The 7,809-nt window shown below is 42.7% G+C and overlaps 1 non-coding gene across 1 annotated transcript; it reads left to right on the top strand.

Annotated features, from left to right (window-relative positions):
- Positions 1 to 426: 426 nt before the first annotated feature.
- Positions 427 to 533, top strand: LOC139704829 (U6 spliceosomal RNA). Its single transcript, XR_011706839.1, has one exon. It is a non-coding gene; the product is annotated as a U6 spliceosomal RNA (small nuclear RNA).
- The last annotated feature ends 7,276 nt before the right edge of the window (positions 534 to 7,809 follow it).

Here is a 7,809-nt window from a genome sequence, read left to right as displayed (position 1 = left end):
CCTGTGCCTTACAGGGCCTGAGCTCCTAGGTCCCGAGAATGCGAGTGGCTATAGTCACCCTTAGGATCAGAATGGGTCTACAAATAGGGCTTTGTGCCATAATTTGTAGGGCAGGCTGAGGTCTTTGGAAGCAGGTCTTTGGGCAGAATTGGGGGTTCAAGGTATTTATTGGGATCAGCACCTATAGAAAGAAGGAGAGGAAGCAAGATTGGGCAGAGACAGAAGTTGAACCAGTATGCAGCCCTGATAGAGCTTTGGCCACCTCTTCGGGACCTTATGGGACATGTCTTTCCCACTAGAGTACTGCTGTGGGTGGATATGGCTGGCCTCCTATCCCGCCACACTCTGCTGTGGTGAGGGCGTGGCCTGGGCTCAGCTGCCATTTCACAGTGGGCAGCCCCTACAGTCAAGGACAGACAGCTGGGGGTGCTCATGTCAGCAGCACATGCATTAAAATTGGAGTGGTGGTAACAGGATTAGCACACCCCCTGTGTATTGATGACACCCAAATTTGTGAAGAATTCTGCATTTTTAAATCAATGGCAAGAAAATACACAGGAAACCACATAAACATGAAAATTGAACATGAATCATAGAAGAAATGAGAGGAGAAATTGAAAATTCCACAGAATCAAATGGAAACAGTGATACAATACACTAAAATCTCTGGGACACTGTGAAGATTTTTCTAAGAGGATGGTTTATAGTATTGAATGCCTACATTAAAGAAAAAAATAAAAAGAAAGAAAGATCTCAAGTAAACAATCTAATGCTGCATCTCAAAGCCCAAGGGAATAAAGGAACAAACTAATTCCAAACAGTAGAAGACAGGAAAAAAATTAAGATCAGAGTTGAAATTGAAGAAATAAAGAATAAAAAGACAATATAAGGATTATTGCAGAAAGAGTTTGTTCTTTGAAAAGAGAAACAAAACTAATCAAACTAACAAAAATTCAAAAGAGAAGACCCATTTTCATTAGAGATGAAAAAGGAGATATCACAGTAGACATTTCTGATATCCGGAAGAGCATTAGGGACTATTTTGAAAACTTATATTCCAATAAATTGAAAAAAAAACCTAGATAATGTTGACAAATTTCTAGACACATATGACATACCCAAGCTGAACCAACAAGATATAGAAAACCTAAGTAGACCAATATCAAGCAAACAAGATTGAAGCAGTAATTAAAAGTTATCCAACAAAGAAAGCCCAGGATCAGTTGGAGTCTCAACTGAGTTCTACCAGATCTTTAATGCCAATGCTCCTCAAATTATTCCATGAAATTGAAAGGAAGGGAACACTCTTAAATTTATTCTATGAAATCAGTATCGCTCTGACACCAAAACCAGATAACAACACATCAAGGGAAGAAAACTACAGACCAATATCCCTGATAAGCATAGAAGCAAAAATTCTTAATAAAAGATTAGCAATCTACATTCAAAAACATGTAAGAAGATTGTGCACCATTATCAAGTTGGTATCATCCAGGGAGACAAGGTTGACTCAAAATATGCAAATCAACAAATGAAATTCATCACATAAATAGAATTAAGGACAAAGATGACACGATCATCTCAACAGATGCAGAAAAAGCCTTTAACAGAATTCAGCACATAGTCATATTAAAATCACTGAAGAAACTATGGATAGGAGGAACTAAGCTCAATATCATCAAGTTATGTATGACAAACCCAAAGCCAACATCATGCTGAATGGAAAAAAATTGAGAGCATTTCCTCCGAAACCAAGAAAAAGACAGGGATGTCCTCTCTCACCACTCCTATTCAATACAGTTCTTCAAACTCTAACCAGAGCAATTAGGCAAGAGAAGGAAATTAAAAGGATACAAAGACAAATTATCTCTGTATGCTGATGACTTGACCCTATACATAAGAGACTCAAAAACTCAACAAAACTCTTCTAGAGCTGGATAAACAAATCCAACAAGATCAATGGACAGAAATCAACAGCTTTCCTATACTCCAACAATGATTTTGCTGATAAATGATTCCATTCACAATGGCCTCAAAACAAAAACAAAACAAATAATAAAAACCCATGAGAATAAATCAAACTCAGGAAGTGAAAGACCTCTTTAGTGAAAAAATATAGAACACTGAAGAAAGAAATTGAAGACCTTAAAAGATGAAAAAGACCACCCAGGTTCTTGGATAGGCAGAATTAATATTGTCAAAATGACCATACTACTAAAAACAATCTGCAGATTCAATGCAATCCCCATCAAAATACCAATGGCATTCTTCACAGAACTACAAAAAAAAAAAAAAAATAGTACTAAAATTCACATGGAAGCAAAACAGACCCAGAAGAGGCAAAGCAATACTGAGCAACGGGAGTGTTGCTGGAGGCCTCACAATTCCTGCTCTCAGATTATACTACAGAACCATACTAATAAAAACAGCATGGCATCAGCAGAAAAACAGACTTGAAGACTAATTGGAACTGAATAGAAGACACAGAGACAAATCCACATAGATTGTCATCTGATCCTTGACAAAGCTGCCAGAAACATACATTGGAAAGAAGATAGGCTTTTTAGCAAATGGTGCTGGGAAAACTGGATATCCATATGTAGAAGAATGAACTGGGATCCCTTTCACCCTACACTAAAATTAACTTGTAGTGAATCCAAGACCTAATAATTAGACCAGAAACACTGCAGCTGCTAGGAGAAAACAGAGGGTCAACACTCCAACATATTGGCAGGCACCCACTTCCTTAATAAAGCTCCTAAAGCTTAGGAAATAAAACCAAGAATCAATAGGTGGGATGGCATCAAATTAAAAAGCTTATGCCCAGCAAAGGAAACAAAAACATGAGTAGAAAGCCTACAAAATGGGAGAGAATCTTTGCTAGCTAGCTGCTCTTCCAACAGGGAATGTAAAGAACTCAAAATACTTACCATGAAAAAAAAAAAAACCAAAAAACAAATAACCAAATCAATAAATAAATGGACATTTCTCAAAAGAAGAAACACAAATGGCCCACAAGTAGTATGAAAAAATGTTCAACATCCTTAGCAGTCAGGGAAATGCAAATAAAATTGCACTGAAATTTTAGCTCACTCCAGTTAGTTGGCAATCATCAAGAATACCAGCGATGGTAATTGCTGGCCAGGACATGGGGGGAAAGGTGTACTTATACTTTGTTGGTGGGACTGCAGATTAGTACAACCACTTTGGAAAGTAGTATGGAAACTCCTTAAGACTAGAAATGGAACCACCTCATCTTTCAGCTGTCTTCCTCCTTGGTATTTATCCAAAAGATCTAAAATCAACATTCTATAGGAATATACACGTACAAATGTTTACAGCAGTGAAATTCACAACAACCAAGCATGGAACAAGGCCAGGTACCCCTCAACAGATGAGTGCATAAAGAAAATGTGATATATATATACACAGTGGAATTTTACTCAGCCATAAAGGACTAACCCAGAATCAGCAAGTTGTGGGTCAGTTGTTGTCTCTCATACATGGAAATTAGAGAGGATAGAGGTAGAGATAAATACATAGAGAGGTATTTTTAAAAAGGGGAGTCTCGTGAAAACAGAAGGAAGATTAGTGGAGTGGAGGGAGGGGATCAAGAGGGAAGAAGCAGGAGGGCACGGGAAGTACCTGGGAACTAAATCTACCAAATCATTCTGTGTCCAGGTACAAATATACCACAGGGAATCCAGCACATTCATGTGCATCTATGTGTGTATATACAGACACATAGATACATACACACACATATGAATGCATATGTACACATATGTTTCTATATGCAAAATTATGATGTACAAATTAAAATAATAATAAGAGGGGAGATCTGTGAGTACAGCAAGTGGAGGGGGAGGGAAGAGGGGGAGGTAACGGGAAGGCACTGGGCAGTGAGAGTGAGCAAACTACGCTCTGGACATGTGCAAATATAGTGAAATGAATCCCACTGCAGTGCACCAATTAAAAAAGAAGAAAACATAGACAGCTGGCTGTTGGCTTCTGACCACATGCCCCTCAGCGGGGCAGCAGGGCTTTCTGTCCCTGGCAAGAGATCTGAGAGATGCGTCTGTGTCTATAACAGCCTGTTTTCAGGTTTATCTCCAGAGCACTCATCACTCAAGAGAGACATGGATGGGGGAGCAGACGGATTATGGTCGGGATGCTGATACTCTAAATCCATGTCCCACCAGCCAGGACACTGTGGGAGGTTGAAGCTTGAGCTCAGTTCAATCTGCAAAGAGGAAATAATGGCACCATTGTGTTGACTGATGGTGAGGACTGGGAATCATTTCTGCGAAGGGGATATTTTCATGAACCTCTGGAGAAGAAAACTGTGCTTTGGACCACCCATCAGTCTGGCTACCACCCACCTGCACATGCCTCGTCTCCTGGTTGTGCACCTGCTCTGTCTGCTCAACACGCCCTGCAGCTCGCCCAGAAACTTCATGCCCAGGGCTGAGTGGTCCTCTGTGTCCCTCACTGTAAGATCCCAACCCAGCATGGCTGGGAATGAAGACAGGACGCCTCTCACCCTGGAGTCCTGTCACAGCCACATCATCTGAGCAAGAGGCCCTCCAGGCACTCTGGGAGTCTGTATGGGAGAAACCTAACCAGGGCCTCTCTCCTTGGCTCTGGTCCAAGGGAAGCCACACATAAAGACTGCTCTGTGCACCTGACTGGTGCTCTCAGGTCCCAGGTGAGGGCAAAGGAAAGCCCTGAATCTTGTTGTATGCTGGCCACCGAGTTGCCCTTCTTTGCAACAATAGGTATTATCCCTGGTCATATGGTAGTGTGGAAACAGGCTCACAAAAACTGAGGCAAATTCTCAAGCCTCCAGAGCTAGCAAGGCTCAGTGCTTAGAGCTGACGTGGGGCGGCCTGACAGCAGGCACAGGGGCGGGGGAAGGTGGAGATGCACCCTGAGTCGGCACCTTTGCTTCTGAGGATCTGTGAGCTTTTCCAGTCATGGGTGGGGTCTGGGTGGAGCACGGTCTCCCCCTCGCTGTACCTCATTTTCCTGTTAACTCAATCACTCCTGGCTTTAATTTCCTTTTCCTACAAATGAGACCCTTAGGCAGTGGTGTTGTAGGTCCATGCCCACGTGGCATACCTGGGAGAAATAGTTTGAAATTGCAGACCCTTAGAAGACTTCACTAGCAACCTGAAATGATTGGTTGGACTTTTCCTTGGATGACTGTCAGTTTTTATATGTTCCCCGTCTCCATTCCTGATGTCTAGTGGGATGATGATCAGCTTTACTCGGATGGTGTTTATCAGCTAAATTGTACTCAGATTTCACATATGGTCACCACTGAGCTTAAAATTCTCAAGTCAGAGTCTCCTGGTTTAGAAGTCCCAGCTCTCCAACTTCTAAGTAGCTGACATGACCTTGGCCATTTTCTTAAAGCTTTGCTGAAAACTCTCCCTCTGCAAATGGGCACAATGCTACTTATCTCATGGAACTGTTGATTGAGGTGACCAATTTAAACGTCTGGTACACAGTAGTGCTCAAGGAACTCTTCCTAAATCGTTATAGTTTACTGCGATGGCTAAAGGGATGGAGTTGAAGGCGCCTATTGATTACAGAGCAGGATGAGTGCTTCTTGTGCCCTGTTTCTTTCCCCTGTTTGGGTCAGGAACAGGACTGATGGCCAGCATGTGTCTCTAAAGAGTCCCCTCCGGACAGCTGGGTCTGTGGTCATGCACCAGCAGGGCTGGGAGAGAACTGAAGGACTCTTCAGGCCTCCCAGAGGTCCAGGCCCACTTGATTTCTCAGTGGAAGAAGAGAGGCTTCTTTCCTTAGAGGCGAAGAGACACCAAGTGATAAACCAAGCTCCTTGTTTGAAGATTTCCCGGCATATTTGTCCCTAGAGGAATGTGCCTCGGGGAGATTGATTGTTGGAAGCTTTTAGCCTCGAGCTTAATTTCTAAAAGCATATATCTCCCTAGAAACAGGGTAGCGCCATTTGGAAGTCACAGGTGCCCCCAAGCTCTGTTCGCAAGATTACCTCTAGTTTCATTTAATACCACAGACCCCGAGGTGGATTATTTATTTCATCACTTTGAGAACAGACTTTCTTTCTTCCACTTCCCCTTGCAGCCCCTGCCATGTGGATGGGGATGCGCACCCCACGAGATGAGAAGGTGAACGGGGGGACGCCTGGGAGCAAGTGCTCTGTGGTGTGGCTTCCTGTCTCCCACAGGGATGCCAGAGTAGCCAAGTCCAGAGCCCTGGTTGGTTCTAGCTGCTGCTGCTTGCAGTTCCCCCAGGAGTTCACTCAGACCAGGAGTCCCCAAGACTACAAAACCCAAGGACCCTCAGACGCCTTACATAAAGTGGCATCATATTGGTGAATCATGGATGCACATCCTCTCGTGCGTTTTAAGTCATCTCTAGATTATTTGCAATATCTACTATGATGTAAATTCTACGTAAATGGTTGTTATACTCTATTATTTAGGGAATAATGACAAGGAAAAAATCTATAGATGTTGGGGATGGATGCAACTTTTTTCCAAGTGTTTTCGATCTATGTTTGGTTGGACTCACAGATGGAACCCATAGACGCAGAGACATGACAGTATTTTATGTGGAAGATAAAGCCAAAAAAGTGTTGGTAGAGAAGTAGAAATGTGAGACAAATATGGAAAGGGAACCAGGAAAAGGATGTTACCAAGCATGTTACCACTCTGGAGAACTGGAGCTTGTTCCTGCAGGGACCCTGGGAGAGGGCAACACACACCTGTCATGTCTGCATGGGGTAAGGGAGCTGGGGTGTGGATACACCAGTCTTCACCAGTTATCGGTTGAGGACTACTCCCTGGGGCATTGATTCCCTGGCATCTCAGGCCTGCTGCGTTGTGGATGGGGTGGCCAGGGAGGTCAGAGTCCTGAGGCAACAAGAACCTGAGTTCACGGTCCACTGAAGTGGCAGGGGCTGAACAGGCACCCGTGATAATGGCTTCAAGTGCTCTTTCTTTGTGGATGAAATCTGCCTCTATGTAGGTGTGCTTGGTGCTGAGGTGACAGTTCTACCCTTAGGATACTCACGGTTTAGTGAGGAAGGAAAGGGCTTGGACAAATAAAATAGTTTCAGTGAGATTCGTAGTATCTAATGATATACTTAACAACAAGTGCATGATTTTTATATTCACGTTATGTGTGCTAGCTGTACTCTGAGCACTTACCTGAATTAACTTACATAATGCCCTCAGGAATTCTTTAAGGTGGGAACTTTTATTTTGTATTTTAGAAATAAAGACCTGAACATAGATCAATATCAAGGTGTTCCATGGGCCAGTAAATTGCACCCAGGCTCTCTGGTTCCAAACCTCTGTCCTTATCTACTGCACTATAGATCAGGTCTTCTTAACGTGGGCACTTATTATCATTCTGAGCTGGATAGTCATGTGGGGGTTGTCCTGGGCGTTGTAGGGTGCTTTGAAGTCTCTGCAGTCTCTACCACTAGAAAAGCCAATCCATGCCCTGCTCACATATCCCTAGTTGCAACTGTCCAGAGTGTCTCCAGGTATTGCCATTTGGGGTACAAATGGTCCCAATTGAGAACCACTACTGTCTACTCTAAAGCTATCAGTTTTTTTCTGGAGAGGTGATCACAGAATGCAGATGCGAATTCCTTCTTTCTTGCTTAATCTCCCTTCGTACAAAATAAAAAGAAAAGTCACTATTTTAGAACTGATCACATCTCACACCTGTAAATCAATAACCAAATATCTTTCAGTACAGAAAACTAGAATCAGGTCATTGAAAAATCAAGTTAAGGTTTTATGCATTTGA

The sequence above is a fragment of the Marmota flaviventris genome, chromosome 2, assembly GCF_047511675.1.
Source record: "Marmota flaviventris isolate mMarFla1 chromosome 2, mMarFla1.hap1, whole genome shotgun sequence".
In the NCBI taxonomy this organism is placed as follows: Eukaryota; Metazoa; Chordata; class Mammalia; order Rodentia; family Sciuridae; genus Marmota; species Marmota flaviventris.
This window is presented reverse-complemented; position numbering and strand designations above follow the sequence as displayed.